General features: G+C 42.8%; 1 protein-coding gene across 4 annotated transcripts in view; it reads right to left on the reverse strand.

The window, feature by feature from the left end:
- LOC118391781 (active breakpoint cluster region-related protein) overlaps positions 1-18,256 on the reverse strand; it is a 252,735-nt gene that overhangs the window by 183,609 nt on the left and 50,870 nt on the right. The gene's annotated exons all lie outside the window — the stretch shown is intronic.

The raw sequence follows: 18,256 nt of genomic DNA on the forward strand, positions 1-18,256 counted from the left end.
ATCATTGAATCAGTCAGTGAATTACATTAACAGTACAGTGTTTCCTCTCTCCACTGACTGCCTCTGATAGGGAAACAAAAGATTTACAACAGTGACAGTACAGTAAATGACAATGTTGCTATAGGAAACATGCCATGTCATGCAAACACGGCATGAGCATACATACAGATTCATCTTCAATTCATGTGATTTAATGACTCACAATTGTATGTGTCACAGTGATCACAAACAATGGATGATTATTGGATTTAAAGCCAAGTTATCAAGTCATTAGAGTGTATTGTGTAATTACATTCCCTTTGCAGTTTGATATCATGTCTACTATGATGACTGGAAAACCACTCCTGAAACCAAAAGCCACTGTCTGTGTACTATAGAGTATCTATGGGGATCAGAGCTGCTTTGAATAGCCAACAGGCAGTCATTTGTGTGATAGTGTGTTACACTCACTCTCTCCCTCTAAAATCACTTTCACTGTTGGTTTCCCTGAGGTAGCTCCAGTTTGACACAGTGCTCAGGGAAGGAAATAAGCGAGGGACTGAATGGAATACGTGCATACTGGATAACACAAAAACACACAGGCCACATAATCTGTAGTATCTGAAGAATGCCTATAGATGTAGACCAAGTAGATAAGAGCTGTGTGTGGAGTTGAGAGGTCACTCATTAGAACGCCTTTTAATCAATATAATCAATGGCCTATCTGTATTCTCTGAGTAAATTAATGCAGCAGCGTGTGTGTGTGAGAGATTGAAGCTTCTAGTTTGATCAATGAGATCCCTGCTAATGGGCTGATAATCAGTAACATGGAGGTCTTGTACTTAAAAAAATAATGTCTTTAGCCTTTATTTAACCAGGTAGGCCAGTTGAGAACAAGTTCTCATTTACAACTGCGACCTGGCCAAGATAAAGCAAAGCGACACAAACAACAACACCGAGTTACAAGTGGAATAAACAAACGTACAGTCAATAACACAATATGAAGAAAAAAAATCTATATACAGTCTGCAAATGAGGTAAGACTAGGGACCTAAGGCAATAAATAGATCGTACAGGCAAAGTAATTAGAGTTTAGCAATTAAACACTAGAGTGATAGATGTGCAGAAGATGAATGTGCAAGTGGAGATACTGGGGTGCAAAGGAGCAAAAAATAAAAATATGGGGGTGAGGTAGTTGGATGGGCTATTTACAGGTGGGCTATGTACAGGCGCAATGATCTGTAAGCTGCTCTGACAGCTGGTGCTTAAAGTTAGAGGGAGATAGGAGTCTCCAGCTTCAGTGATTTTAGCAATTCGTTCCAGTCATTGGCAGCAGAGAACTGGAAGGAAAGGCGGCCAAATGAGGAATTGGTTTTGGGGGTGACCAGTGAAATATACCTGCTGGAGCGCGTGTTACGAGTGGTGGCTGCTATGGTGACCAGTGAGCTGAGATAAGGCAGGGCTTTACCTAGCAAAGACTTATAGATGACCTGGAGCCAGTGGGTTTGGTGACGAATATGAAGCGAGGACCGGCCAATGAGAGCATACAGGTCGCAGTGGTAGGTAGTATATGGGGCTTTGGTGACAAAACGGATGGCACTGTGATAGACTGCATCCAATTTTCTGAGTAGTGTTGGAGGCTATTTTGTAAATTACATCACTGAAGTCAAGGATCGGTAGGATGGTCAGTTTTATGAGGATATGTTTGGCAACATGAGTGAAGGATGCTTTGTTGCAAAATAGGAAGCCGATTCTAGATTTCATTTTGGATTGGAGATGCTTAATGTGAGTCTGGAAGGAGAGTTTACAGTCTAACCAGACAGTTTGTTTACAGTCTACTGAGTGATGAAGTCATGCTGAAAGGGATCTAATACTCAACAGCCTCACACTGTGGGCCCCATTCGTCAGGCTTCAAATTATACTGTGCCAAATCAAACCCTGGCACCTAGTCCCAACCCCCTAGAATACCTACTTCATGTAAATACGATGGGTATGAGCAATATGGTATAAGGTTATTTCTATAAACTGGGGTACCAGTGAGCATTTATTGTAGTGGACTGTTTGGAGCCGTTACAAATTCATTCATAATAATATGCCTTTTCTTTATGCGAATACATTAAGATATTCACATATACCCTCTCTCATGTTTGGAGTCTTCACAGATTTGACAAAAAAAATAGTGTGACATAATACTTTTCTTTCATTAAATGTATGATACTGCTGTCATTATATATCATATACTAAGCATTTAACTACTGAATTACAAATTGAGCTTGTAAAATTCACTATTTCGTTTGGCGATCTTGGCAGTGCACTGTAACCTCTCTGTTACTATGTGAAAACAGTTTTCATGGACACACATATCCAAAATAATGTCTGGATTGCAAAATCAAATGCTTCTAACAGAACGTGTAACTTTACCAAGATGAATAAAGCAAAAATCGATGCGGTCATTGACAGGGTTCTTCAATAATTACGCATAATAGTTTATTGATGCTCATTTGATGTCTCGCTGTTTAGTTAGGAAATTATCACACAGCATCAGCTGATTCAGGTAAGGATGTGTGAGATACTGCACATGATTGAACAACAGCCAAAGTGAGGGAATTAATGTTGATCTGGAGAATTGACAGAACATTTTGGTGTCTATATTGTTACGGCGGTCAAGATAATGTCATGGATATTATGTCAAGATGTAAGATTACGGGCCATGTATGTTCTGATCATTTGTTTTCCAAGGTAAAACCGAGCAATCAGGAATGTGAAAAGGGCTTGTTTATTCGTTTTTGCATATAAAACCAAAAAAACACCTTGATATTTTTATTTTCGCATGTGGTTGGGGTTAAATATGGAATGCCTATCATTGGTTAAGTGCACAGCCGACACGTCCTGTCCTTTCAGTTCATCCTTCTAACTCCATTCTATGAATCTATTCATTAACGTCATTGGGATAGGGGGCAGTATTTTCACATCCGGATGAAAAGCGTGCCCAAAGTAAACTAGGATATGCATATAATTGGTAGATTAAGATAGAAAACTCTACAGTTTCTAAAACTGTTACATGTCTGAGTATAACATAACTTATTTGGCAGGCGAAACCCAGAGGACAAACCATCCAAGAAAAAAAAAATTGAGGTCACTGTTTTCAATTGGTTTTCTATGGGAAACTATATTTATGAAAAAAAAAATAATAAATAAATAAATAAATAAATACATTTTTAAAAAAGGAACCTGGTTGCAGTTCCTATGGCTTCCACTAGATGTCAGTCTAAAAATTGGTTGTTTTTCTTTTGAGAAATGAAGAAGTAGTGCTGTTCATTGTGAGTGTCAATCCAAGTAGACTCTTCTGTTTCGTGTGCATGACCAGGAAGGAGCTCGCTCCACGCTGTTTTTTCTGCTATTTTACACAGTATATTCCGTCTTAAATGTTATCGATTATTTACATTTTAGGATATCTAAGGTTGGATTAGGAACGTTGTTTGAAATGTTTGGACCAAGTTAACAGGTAACTTATTAGATACTTTGTAGTCATGTTGGGCAAGTTAGAACCGGTGTATTTCTGAATCAAACGCGCCAAATAAATTGACATTTTGGGGATATAAATAAGGAATTTATTGAACAAAAGGACCATTTGTGATGTTTCTGGGACCTTTTGTAGTGCAAACAGAAGAAGATCTTCAAAAGGTAAGGCATTTTTTATATCACTATCTCTGACTTTTGTGTCGCACCTGCCTGGTTGAAAAATGTTTTTCATGTGTTGGTATGGGGGGCGCTGTCCTCAGATAAATGACATGGTTTGCTTTCGCCGTAAAGCCTTTTTGAAATCTGACACGTTGGATGGATTAACAACAAGTTAAGCTTTATTTTGATGTATTGTACTTGTGATTTTATGAAAGATAAATATTTATAGAAATGTAACTTAAATTGTCGCTCTGCAATTTCACCGGATGTTGTCGAGGTGAGACGCTAGCTGATCCGAAAGAAGTTAATCGATTATTAGCTGCCCATACCATGCCACAGTTACAAGGTAAGATTCCTCAATTTCTGCATAAGATTTAGTGTGTATTTACTTATTAATGAACTGGATGTGAGGAATCAGGTAAATGCAATTGAGCTTATCCCCTTGTTTCCCCTATTCCTCCCCTCCCTCTCAAAGCAGAGGAGTGAAGGTTCCTCCCCTCAAGCTACAATGCACTTTGAAGGAGAGCCAAGGAGTGGAGGAAACAAGGACAGAAGAAGCAAGAAGTAGACGGCTAGTTTTCAGACACAGACAATTCTTGAAGAGTTTACTGATTATAATGATTTTATTATTGATAATTATTATTGTCAATGATTTTACTGACAAAACACAGTGTTATTGTATTATATCAACTATTAAATATATATATAAATGCTGTTTATCTTTTTCATTCTTCAGCAGTGTTTAGCATGGCTATAACTGATAGAGAATATGACAAAAGCACAAAAAGACCTGGCAACTAGGCATGAAAGAAACATGCGGTGGCCATGTTTCTTGTGACATTTTGAATGACATGTAAATATTTTATTGTTGCTAGGTGGAGTTACGGTCTCATTGTGCCTACCTAGACTTATTTTTTTAACTACACATATGAAGCTGCAAGAAAATCAGATTTCAATATATATCCAAAACATTTTGAAAATGTTGACCCCTTTATTTATAGAAAGACCCATTCACCCCATTTTGCTCTCGGATAGATGGAATGTTCTGCATATTGGACACAATTATCTAACCGTTACAGATCAACAGGGTCCATCTGGAAGTCAAGCATTAGACTCCCTCTGCACTTTAATAGAGGCAGTGTTGTAACACACGTCATCTTGATGGTGCTGTTAAACTGACAAACTGACCCACAGGATGGTTCAATCTGCCATGTCTCGAATTTAAAAGCACATAGCTTTCAGCAAGGCTTTGTTCAAAATACACAAATAAAGCATTTACTTCATAAGCCCAAGAGGCATTCAATAACTGCAGTAGCCTAAGTAACAAATTAGTGAACTGACAGGATCAAAAAAGGTCGCCACTGTGTTTAAGTGCCACTGTACAGAAGGTGAATGATGATGTAATCTGTCCCTGTTCCCGGTCTCAGTACCATCAACAACTGCTGCAGTTTCACACTGCGGTCAGATTTATCTAAGATATTTAAAATGAGGCCAGAGAAGTAATAAACAAAAACATTTGAGAGAGAGATGACACAAGAGCAATATCGCCTACCGGTAAAATGTATAGTATTTTGGATGATAACTTTTCACTTTAACTCAGAGATATCACGGTACTTGTGCACTGAATGCTAACGCTGAGGTCAAAAGTAATGTGTCACTATAGTTCCATCTCTGTCCCCTTCCCAGTGTTTTGATGTGTGTTGCGTAACCAGTGAGGCCCTAGGAAGCATTGAAGCATGCTGAACCTTGGGTCTGCAGATTCAACACGCACTCCTCCCCTCCCCTTCTGTCACTTCCTATCATTCCCTTAACCTCTCCTGATGGACAGCTCCCCAATGCTTCTGCTTCCACCCGACTGCCACAGTTCTTCAGTCTCTATTGCGAGGGCAAAAGATGCCATGACAACTCGCCACCGTCATTCATGCTTCCCTGAATGAGATGTGTCAGAGGCGAGCTTCTGATGGGGGATGAGCCTATTTACACCACAGTAATACTGAGAAAGTTAAGGAAAGGTTTGAGTCCCTAACTAGTCTCAGTGGTGCTCCATGAGACTAATAGATTCTAGTAGATTTCATACAGAGCAACATGTCACGCGCATACGAACACACAGCGCAAAGAGTAAACAGCCGCGGGCTGAAGTGATTGAGTTCATTAGCCAGAGTTAGTGCCATAGCAACTACACACTGTGTGAGGCTGTGATTTACTGCATAGCCTAAATACCAAATCCATACCTGCGTAATTGCAGTTATTTCTGTAACTGCAGGCCACATATTCACTGGATCATTGTTACTACGGAGCCAATTAGGCCTAGTTACATGTTCTTTCTATTGTTGGAACCAGCCCCAATTATGGAAAACAAACTATCGAATGAGTTTTCCAGGAGAGAATGAAATATGGACGTTTTTGAGAGAATAAATTGTCAACGTCCATCTAAATGCGGCCTGACAGAATGTATTTCACACTATTTTACTCTGCTTCTCTCTCATACATTCTATCAATACAATTAAAATGGTATCATCAGGCATACAATCAGTGGAGGCAGATCTGACTGATGAGTTAAGCATGTTTGGCACGCAGCCCTAACACACACACACACACACACACACACACACACACACACACACACACACACACACACACACACACACACACACACACACACACACACACACACACACACACACACACACACACACACACACACACACACAGTCCCCCTAGTCCTCTGTGGGCTGGAGGAATGGAATGATGGCTGTTGTTAAATCTGGGAAATGTTTTGCTAATGTAATTTGGAAGTTACTCGGTGAACCGTTGTGGGGATGGAAGTGATTTTAGTGGGAGGCTGCGCGAGATATACTGATATACCAATAAAGAGCGAGAGCTGCACTTCCTAACCTCCTGCCAAATGTATGACTATAGAGACAAACTATTTTCAGCAAACTTACAGCAAACTTGTATGAACATAGGATTCAACAAGAGACATAAACTGCACAAGTTCCACAGACATGTGAGTAACAGAAATTGAATAATGTGTCCCTGAACAAAGGGGGGGGCTGCATTAAGTACTGCAGTGCATCTCCTCCTCATGGACTGCACCAGATTTGCCAGTTCCTGCTGTGAGATGTTACCCCACTCTTCCATCAAGGCACCTGCAAGTTCCCGGACATTTCTGGGGGGAATGGCCCTAGTCCTCACCCTCTGAGCCAACAGGTCCCAGACGTGCTCAATGGGATTGAGATCTGGGCTCGTCGCTGGCCATGGCAGAACACTGGCATTCCTGTCTTGCAGGAAATCACGCATAGAACGAGCAGTATGGTTGGTGGCATTGTCATGCTGGAGGTGTCAGGATGAGCCTGCAGGAAGGGTACCACATGAGGGAGGAGGATGTCTTTCCTGTAACGCACAGCATTGAGATTGCCTGCAATGCCAACAAGCTCAGTCCGATAACGCTGTGACACACCGCCCCAGACAACGACGGACCCTCCACCTCCAGAGTACAGGCCTTGGTGTAACGATCATTCCTTCTACCATAAACGCAAATTCGACCATCACCACTGGTGAGACAAAACCGCGACTCATCAGTGAAGAGCACTTTTTGCCAGTCCTGTCTGGTCCAGCGACGGTGGGTTTGTGCCCATAGGTGACATTGTTGCCGGTGATGTCTGGTGAGGACCTGCTTTACAACAGGCCTACAAGCCCTCAGTCCAGCCTCTCTCAGCCTATATGTGGACAGTCTGAGCACTAATGGAGGGATTGTTCATTCCTGGTTTAACTCGGGCAGTTGTTGTTGCCATCCTGTACCTGTCCCGCAGCTATGATGTTTGGATGTACCGATCCTTTGCAGGTGTTGTTACACGTGGCCTGCCACTGCGAGGACGATCAGCTGTCCATCCTGTCTCCCTGTAGGGCTGTCTTAGGCATCTCACAGTACGGACATTGCAATTTATTGCCCTGGCCACATCTGCAGTCCTCATGCCTCCTTGCAGCATGTCTAAGGCACGTTCACGCAGATGAGCATGGACCCTGGGCATCTTTATTTTTGTGTTTTTCTGAGTCAGTAGAAAGGCCTCTTTAGTGTCCTAAGTTTTCATAACTGTGACCTTAATTGCTGTTCATGTCTTAATGACCGTTCCACAGGTACATTGTTCATTAATTGTATATGGGTCATTGAACAAGCATGGGCAACATTGTTTAAACCCCTTACAATGAAGATCTGTGAAGTTTCGATTTTTACAAATTATCTTTGAATGATAGGGTCCTGAAAAAGGGACATCTCTTTTTTTGCTGAGTTTATTTCCCTCAGATTACACAGATCCACAGAGAATTTGAAAATTCCCATATCTATTGGGTGAAATAACACAGTGTGCAATTACAACAGCAGGATTTGTGACCTGTGACCACCCACAAGAAAAGGGCAAACAGACAGACATGGCAGATTGATACAGTTAGGGCTGGCCCTTTGGGTTGTAGAGAATATTCATCATCCCTTTCCCTGGAGGCAGCTGAGAAACACATTTTAAATGGGTGTGAAAACGTTGACCGATGGGGCTGGCTTGTCCCCCCCTATGTTCCCATACCAATGTAGGCATCTTGCTGACTGTGAACTCTGCTCTGAAGCTGCATCAGGGTCAGAATAGACATCTTGGGCTAACCCGAGGCCGGGCTACCACTCATGATGACACTATTGGAGAAAGACTAGAGCCAAAATGGCTGGTATGAACCACTATTCTCTCACTTCATCACCTTGAGCACAACATTTGGCATATAATAGTTTTACACTTCAAGGGTTTGTCAGCCCCCACCACACACAGTCATGAGACTGGTATTGAACCCATATGAGAGGCTGGCTGGGATGTGGCTGTGTGGTGGCGTAATGGGGATGGGTGAGTGGACCAGAGAGACTGCTAACACATACGTCACAGCTCAGCTCTCCACAGGATGATGCAGAGTGACAGGGAGAGCCATCACATGAGCAAGTACACAGACAGAAGACATATCTGATGCACATCACCTCCATCAATGACAACACTGTATTGAGGAAGGAAAAGCTTGAGGCTGCATTTGAACTGACAAAGAAAAAAGGGATGTTACTATACATCACATGGTTCATCTGATTTTCATGTGTTGATATTCTGTGTGGGTGGGTGTCAGCCATCAGCAGTGGTGTGTTGTTGTGTTATGTTCTAGGGAAGGAGAAGTGCATGTGCTGTGTGTGTGTGTGTGTGTGTCTTTTTGTTAAAAAAAAGTCAGTCACTCTGTCGACTCGCAGCTATTTTAACTCAGCACTGCTCTGACACGTATTGGTCATTCATATTGCACGCACACACACTTCTCCTACTCTCTCCATGTCCGTATCAACAGCATGTGTTCATGATTGAAAATCTGTCCGACTACAGTGCTGTAACTTTCCTGCAAGTTTCATTTCGGCAGTGAGCAGAGCAAACAAACCCTATCAGCACATTTCTCCTGCCTGGCTGTCTCAGCACCTTTCTGCAGTGTTCTTTGGTGGGAGGTGGTTACATAACCCCTGGCAGCCAGAACCGAACCCTACAGCTGGCACTGGTAGAGCTTTTTGTTCAGTTTCATCTTGAGCAACAGGTAAGAACAGGACACACACACTGTTCCCCAGTGGAGAGGTGGAGTGTATGTGGTCTCATCTGGAGAAGACTTCGAGGGGGCCATATTGCACCTTGGTTTTTATTTGGGGAGTTCATTAAAAGAGAAATATGAATGAGTGTGCGTTCGCCTGTGTGAGTGTGTTTGTGCTGGACTGTTGACAAGATATTCTGCAGCAACACCCTGTCCACCTCTCCAAAAACTTGACAGTTCTCTAAAAATAGGACCCACACTACAATAGAGCCATATTCTGAAACACACTACTGACGAGAGAGAAAAAGAGAGAGAGAGAGAGCGAAAGAGAGCAGGCTCAATGTACATCCAGGTCCCCTGTGAGATTAGAGCATTTACAGGCGTGATCGATGATGACAATACACCACAGTGGATTTATGTGTTGCCTGTGCATGTCACTGTGTACATGCAGACCTTTGTGCTTCCCACTGTCGTGGGCTGGGCTGGCAGTCAATCACAACGTGACACTGGGGAAATTAAATTATTTATTAAGGCCTCGCTCCATACAGTGCAGCACAAGGCAGGGCGCTAAGTGATGTTCATAAACAACATGGCCAGACAGGGTTGAAACAAACATTATATAGCTCCTACACAGTAACAGTCCAATGCCTCCAGAAAATGGCACTCCATGGAAAAAAGAGCAGGCATACTGAGATAATTTTAATGTAATTTAATCAACTGATACACAGACAAAATGGCGCTGACATACATGGCAGCTCTGCTTCTAGCTCCCAAGCAACTTTGAAGTGCTTTTTTGTGTGTTATTTCTTACATTATTAACCCAGAATGTTTTTTGTGTTATTACATACAGCCGGAAATTACTTTTGGATACCAGAGGGGCTCTAACTCCCCCGTGTTAAGACCAGAAATACAACTTTCCCAAATCCGGATCCTTTGTTCGCACCCCCCAGGGCAATTTTACTTAACCCAGAGGCTGCTCCAAGGCGCCGCCGGGCAGAGAAGAGGTATTAGGAGTGGACCGACCCAGGAAGCTTGCACAGCATCCACCGCTTCAGAGTATATTACTCGCTAATGTTCAGTCCCTGGACAATAAAGTAGATGGTCAGGGCAAGGATTTCCTTCCACAGAGACACCAAGGACTGTAACATACTCTGTTTCACAGAATCATGTCTCTAACTGGGTATACGGTCCCCGTCCATACAGCCAGCTGGGTTCTCAGTACATTGCGCAGACAGGAATAAAGAACTCTCTGGGAAGAAGAAAGGCAGTGGTGCTTGATTCATGATTAACTACTCATGGTGTGATTGTGATAAGCTACAGAAACGCAAGTTATTTTATAATAATAATAATATATGCCATTTAGCAGACGCTTTTATCCAAAGCGACTTACAGTCATGTGTGCATACATTCTACGTATGGGTGGTCCCGGGAATCGAACCCACTACCCTGGCGTTACAAGCGCCATGCTCTACCAACTGAGCTACATCATGAAGCTTGGGGCCCCGGGTCTGAACCACGCATTGTGCAACTGGGTCCTGAACTTCCTGACGGGCCTCCCCCAGGTGGTGACGGTAGGAAACAACACCTCCACGACACTGATCCTCAACACAGGGGTCCCTGTTCACCCATGACTGCATGGCCACGCACACCTCCATCATCAAGTTTGCTCTACCAACTGAGCTACAGAAGGACCACAAAAGCCAACGGTATTACCTCCCAAGAGAATTGTCTTTGGTTATAGTCACAGCAGTGTATAGTCCCCCTCAAGCCGAAACCACGACAGCCCTCAAGGATCTACACTGGGCTTTTTGCAAACTGGAAACATATCCTGAGGTCGCATTTATTGTAGCTGGGGATCTTAACAAAGCACGTTAGAGGAAAATGCAACCGAAGTTCTATTAAATAGTTATATTAAATAATATTGCCTACTGCCCGAGTTAATATTGCCTACAGTACTCACGCTTCAGAAACTCTCAACCATTGTCTCCCTTCCAGGATGGCTACAAGGCCCACCCTTCTGTAAATCAGGTCACGATTCCATTCTGCTCCTCCCTTCCAAAAGTCAGAAATTCAAACAGGAGTACCCGTGGTAAGGTCTATTCCATGTTGGTCTGACCAAATCGGTCTGACCAAATGTTTTGATCACGCGGACTGGGATATGTTCCGGGTAGCCACTGAAAATGACATTGACGTATACACAAATACGGTGATGGAGTTCATCAGGAAGTGTATAAGGGATGTTGTTCCCACTGAGTATTAAAACCTACCCAACCAAAAACCGTGGCAAAATGGTAACATTCACGCAAAACTGAAAGCACGGACCACCGCATTTAACCATGGCAAGGTGAGTAGGAATATGGTTGATTTCAAACAGTGTAGTTTTTCCCTACATAAGGCAATCAAACAGGCAAAACATCAGTACAGAGACAGACCACCTGGGTGGAGTGTTAACGGACATATTCAATCTCTCCCTATCCCAGTCTGCTGTCCCCACTTGCTTCAAGATGTCCACCATTGTTCTTGTACCCAAGAAAGCAAAGGTAACTAAACTAAATGACTATCGCCCCATAGCACTCACTTGTCATTATGAAGTAGAGGTCGACCGATTAATCGGAATGGCAGATTAAAACACTGACGTTTTCAAAACTGCAAAGATTATCTGTGAGTGCCCAGAACTGATGCAACAGGCGAAACCAAGATGAAACATCAAACAGGAAATGAGCTGAATTTTTGAAGATCTGTTTTACTATCGTCTCCTTATATGGCTGTGAATGTGCTGTGAACGAGCTTATGCTCTCTGCCGTTCGTCCAAGATGTCTGCAGCATTGTGACGTATTTGTAGGCATATCATTGTAAGATTGGCCATAAGAGACTACATTTGCCAGGTGTCCACCTGGTGTCCTTTGTCTAAATTGGTGCGCAATTCTCAGTAGCACTCATTTTACCATGCGATACAGAAGGAGAAGCACACTTCCAGGAACGATACATCATTGAAGAGATATGTAGAAAAACACCTTGAGGATTGATTCTAAACAACGTTTGCCATGTTTCAGTCGATATTATGGAGTTATTTTGGAAAAAGTTTGGCATTTTTATAACTGAATTTTATTTTTTTTTGGTAGCCAAACATGACGCAGAAAATTGACCGATTTCTCCTGCACAAATAATCTTTCAGGAAAACTGAACATTTGCTATCTAACTGAGAGTCTCCTCATTGAAAACATCCGAAGTTCTTCAAAGGTAAATGATTTATTGAATGTTTTTGCTGGTTTTTGTGAAAATGTTTCCTGGTGATGCTAACGCTAAATGCTAATGCTAAATGCTAACGCTAAATGCTAAATGCTAGTTTTGCTATGGTAGAGAAGCATATTTTTGACAATCTGAGATGACAGTGTTGTTAACAAAAGGCTAAGCATGAGAGCTAGCATATTCATTTCATTTCATTTGCGATTTTCATGAATAGTTAACGTTGCGTTATGGTAATGGGCTTGAGGCTGTAGTCATGATCCCGGATCCGGGTTGGCTCGACGCAAGAAGTTAAGAACACATTCTTATTTTCAATGATGGCCTAGGAACAGTGGGTTAACTGCCTCGTTCAGGGCCAGAACGACAGATTTTCACCTTCTCAGCTCAGGGGCTCCAATCTTGCAACATTACAGTTAACGAGTCCAACGCAATAACGACATGCCTCTCTCTCGTTGCACTCCACAAGGAGACTGCCTGTTACGCGAATGCAGTAAGCCAAGGTAAGTTGCTAGCTAGCATTAAACTTAAAAAACAATCAATCATAATCACTAGTTAACTACACATGGTTGATGATCATGCGTTGCGTATAATCTGACAGAGCATACAAGCATATAAGTATTTAAGTATCTGACTGAGCAGTGGTAGGCAGAAGCAGGCGAGTAAACATTAATTCATACAGCACTTTCGTGCGTTTTGCCAGCAGCTCTTCGTTGTGCGTCAAGCATTGTGCCGTTTATGACTTCAAGCATATCAACTCCCGAGATGAGGCTGGTGTAACCGAAGTGAAATGGCTGGCTAGTTAGCGTGCGCTAATAGCGTTTCAAACGACACTCGCTCATTCTGAGCCTTGGAGTGGTTGTTTCCCTTGCTCTGCATGGGTAACGCTGCTTCGAGGGTGGCTGTTGTCGTTGTGTTCCTGGTTCGAGCCCAGGGAGGAGCGAGGAGAGGGACGGAAGCTATACTGTTACACTGGCAATACTAAAGTGCATATAAGAACATCCAATAGTCAAAGGTTAATGAAATACAAATGGTATAGAGAGAAATAGTCCTATAATTCCAATAATAACTACAACCTAAAATGTCTTACCTGGGAATATTGAAGACTCATGTTAAAAGGAACCACCAGCTTTCATATGTTCTCATGTTCTGAGCAAGGAACTTGTTAGCTTTCTTACATGGCAAATATTGCACTTATACTTTCTTCTCCAACACTTTGTTTTTGCATTATTTAAACCAAATTGAACATGTTCCATTATTTATTTGCGGCTAAATATTTTTTTATTATGTGTTATATTAAGTTAAAATAAGTGTTCATTCAGTATTGTTGTAATTGTCATTATTACAAATAAATAAAAATAAATTAAATCAGCTTTTTTGGTCCTCCAATAATCGGTATCGGCGTTGAAAAATCATAAATCGGTCGACCTCTATTATGAAGTGAAAAGGCTAGTTAAGGATCATATCACCTACACCTTACCGGACACCCTGGACCCACTTCAATGTGCATACCGCACCAATATATCCACACTGCCCTATCCCATCTGGACCAGAGGAATACCTGGACCAGATGAATACTGTTCATTGACGACAGCTCAGCATTCAACAGCATAGTACTCGCCAAGCACATCATGAAGCTTGGGGCCCCGGGTCTGAACCACGCATTGTGCAACTGGGTCCTGAACTTCCTGACGGGCCTCCCCCAGGTGGTGACGGTAGGAAACAACACCTCCACGACACTGATCCTCAACACAGGGGTCCCTGTTCACCCATGACTGCATGGCCACGCACACCTCCATCATCAAGTTTGCAGACGATACAACAGTAGTAGGCCTGATTACCAACAATGACGAGACAGCCTACAGGGAAGGAGGTGAGGGCCCTGGCAGAGTGGTGCCAGGAAAATAACCTCTCGCAAAAAAAACGAAGGAGCTGACCGTGGACTTGCAGCAGAGGGAGCACTCCCCCATCCACATCGACGGGACCACAGAGAAGGTGAAAAGCTTCAAGTTCCTCGGCGTACAATCTGAAATGGTCCACCCACACAGACAGTGTGGTGAAGGCAACAGCGCCTCTTCAACCTCATGGGGCTGAAGCAATTAGTCTTGGCCCCTAAGACCATCAAACTTTTACAGATGCATAATTAGGACCATCCTGTCGGGCTGTTTCACCACCTGGTACGGCAACTGCACCGCCCACAACCGTAAGGCTCTCCAGATGGTGGTGAGGTCTGCACAACGCATCACCGGGGGCTAACTACATGCCCTCCAAGGACACCTACACCACCCGATGTTACAGGAAGGCCATAAAGATCATCAAGGACAACAACCACCAGAGCCACTGCCTGTTCACCCCGCTATCATCCAGAAGGCGAGGTCAGTACAGGTGCATCAAAGCTGGGACCGAGAGACTGAAAAACAGCTTCTATCTCAAGGCCATCAGACTGTTAAACAGCCAACACTAACATTGAGTGGCTGCTGCCAACACACTGACACTGACTCAACTCCAGCCACTTTAATAATGGGAATTGATGGGAAATGTAAAATATATCACTAGCCACTTTAAACAATGCTACCTAATATAAATGTTTACATACCCTACATTATTCATCTCATATGTATACGTATATACTGTACTCTATATCATCTACTGCATCTTTATGTAATACATGTATCACTCGCCACTTTAACTATGCCACTTTGTTTACATACTCATCTCATATGTATATACTGTACTCGATACCATCTACTGTAGAGCCTATGCTGCTCTGTACCATCACTCATTCATATATCTTTATGTACATATTCTTTATCCCCTTACACCAGGGGTGTCAAAGTCAAATGGACGGAGGGCCAAATAAAAAATTTAGCTACAAGCCGAGGGCCGGACTGTTCGAATGTTCATTGAAAAATTTTTAAATGACGCATATAGTCTAGTGAACCTAATTGAACCTACTGAAAACCTAACAAATATATTCCAATATGATCAGATAAATAAAGCAATATTTTCTTATGGCTCTGTCAGTAATCTTTAATTTTCAACAGACACAAAAGACAAATTTCCTTTATATAAAAATCCCCATAACATGAACATTAAATGAAAGAAACCGGTATTCAAGGCACCATCAGTAGCCTATATTTTCTATTTTAGCAAAAGTGGGCTAAATTTACTTCAAAGAAAAAAACAATAATAGCAATTTTCTATCATCCACTCAACTGAAATATTTTAAAATATAATTGGATTGAAATACAATAAAATAAAGTGCAAAAATCTATTAATCAAAAACAACACTTTGTTTAAGGAGAAGTAACATGCAGTGAAAACAAATATTAAACTTTAACTTTTAAACTTGAACTGAGTAAAAACTCTAAATATGTGATTGCACAGTAATGTTCACTTGTTTGAGGTTGAGGGTGATACTTGGTGGTGTCCCATCTTTTCCACAAGTTCATCAATGTTCGGGGTAAGGCTCTGAGCTGAGGAAATCCTCAGAATTGAGTGGAGGTGTTCAGCAGTAAGTCGACTTCTGTGTGATGTTTTGTTCAAGTTCATCAAAGAAAACAGTTGTTCACACAGGTATGTGCTGCCAAACATAGACAACGTTTGAGCAGCCTGGATGCGCAGCTGGGGCATTGTGTCGGGGAGGAAACGGGCGAACTCCGCAGCACCCACTGCCGCATATTTTGCCCTCAGTGCATCATTGCATTGGAGGTCAATCAACTCCATTTGGAGGTTTGGTGGTGAGCTTTCCACGTCAACAGCAAATGGGTTACCGAGCAGTTCCAACCTGCTTTTTTGTGCTTCAAAGTCAGCAAATCGGCGTCGAAAGTCAGCGGCAAGCATACCTATTTTATCAGCCAACTGTGCGCTCGGGAACGCACTGGTAGAGGCTTCTCTTTCATGGTCTGGCAGCTGGGAAAGTGGCTCAAATTTTCTTTCCGCATCTGCGTCTCCCACAGAGTCAGTTTGGTTTTAAATGCCTTCACTGTACTGTACATATCAGAGATGACACGATCCCGACCCTGCAGCTGCAAGTTCATTGCATTCAGATGACTCGTAATGTCACACAGAAAAGCCATTTCACACAGAAACATTTCGTCTCGGAGTTGTGTTGTGTCTTTCCCTTTGCTGTCCAGAACAGACAAATCTCCTCACGAAGCTCGAAACATCTTTGAAGCACCTTTCCCTGGCTTAGCCATCGCACCTCTGTGTGATAAGGCAAATCACCATGCTCCGTTTCTAACTCCGTCAGAAATGCCTTGAACTGGCGGTGATTCAAACCTTTGGCTCTGATAAAGTTAACTGTGCGCGTGATGATGCTCATTACATGCTCCATTTTCAAGGCTTTACCGCTGCTTCCTGGTGTATGATACAATGATAAGCTGTCAGCTCACCTGTCGCGTTTTCCTCTTGCATCTTTTCCCGTATCTTCGCCACCAGTCCGCTCCTGTGTCCACACATGGTGCTCCGTCGGTTGTCAAACCCACGAGTTTTTCCCAAGGCAGCTCCATCTCATTTACACATCTTGACACCTCTTCATACAAATCATGCCCCGTAGTTGTGCCATGCATAGGACGTAAAGCCAAAAACTCCTCTGTCACGCTTAGGCTGGAGTCCACTCCGCGGATGAAAATTGACAACTGGGCAATGTCAGAAATGTCTCTCATCCACAGCCAAGGAATATGCAATGAAATCTTTTCCCTTTTTCACAAGCTGCTCTTTTAGATTGATGGACAACTGGTCTACTCTCTCGGCAATGGTGTTTCTGCTCAGACTCACATTTAAAAGAGTTGCCTTTTTCTGGGCAAACTTCGTCACAAACTTTAATCATGCAGTTTTGATGAAATCCCCCTCCGTAAATGGCCGGGCTGATTTAGCGATCTCTTCTGCCAAAATAAAACTGGCCTTGACAGCAGCCTGGCCTTGTGATTTGGCTTTTTGAACAGAGCCTGTCGAGATTTGAGGCCTCGTTTTAATTCCTCTGCCTTTTGTAGCCTTTGTTCCATGTCCATATTCTTGTTTTTGTCCGCGTGTTTCGTTTCATAATGTCGTCTCAGATTATACTCTTTCAGTACCGCCACACTTTCTCCACACAGAAGACACACAGGTTTTCCAGCTACCTCCGTGAACAAATACTCCGACTCCCACCTTGTTTGAAACCCCGGTTCTCAGTGTCCACCTTCCGTTTTGCCATTTTTGATGGGTATCTGAAAGTTAATTTTACTGTGATGCTGACAACTGCTGTGCCAATAAATATTGAAATGAAGCAGCCTACTGCTCGGTGCGTCACCGTTGCATTGTGGGAAATGTAGTATTGGTGCGTGTAAAAGATCTGCGGGCTGCCGGCTTGCTGCGGTCTGCGGGCGGTTCTAATAATAAATCAAGATCATCCCAGGGGCCGTAAAAAACCTTCTCGCGGGCCGGATGTGGCCCCGGAGCCTTGACTCTGACATATGTGCCTTACACTGTGTATAAGACAGTAGTTTTGTAATTATTAGTTCGATTACTTGGTTATTACTGCATTGTCGGAACTCGAAGCACAAGCATTTCGCTACACTCGCATTAACATCTGCTAACCATGTGTATGTGACAAATAAAATTAGATTTTGATTTGAACCACCCGAGCCTGTTGAACCCACTATCATCCAGAAGGTGAGGTCAGTACAGGTGCATCAAAGCTGGGGCCGAGAGACTGAAAAACACCTATCTTAAGGCCATCAGACTGTTAAATAACCCTCCACCTTAGAGGCTGCTGCCCTATATA

The sequence above is a fragment of the Oncorhynchus keta genome, chromosome 12 (assembly GCF_023373465.1).
Source record: "Oncorhynchus keta strain PuntledgeMale-10-30-2019 chromosome 12, Oket_V2, whole genome shotgun sequence".
In the NCBI taxonomy this organism is placed as follows: Eukaryota; Metazoa; Chordata; class Actinopteri; order Salmoniformes; family Salmonidae; genus Oncorhynchus; species Oncorhynchus keta.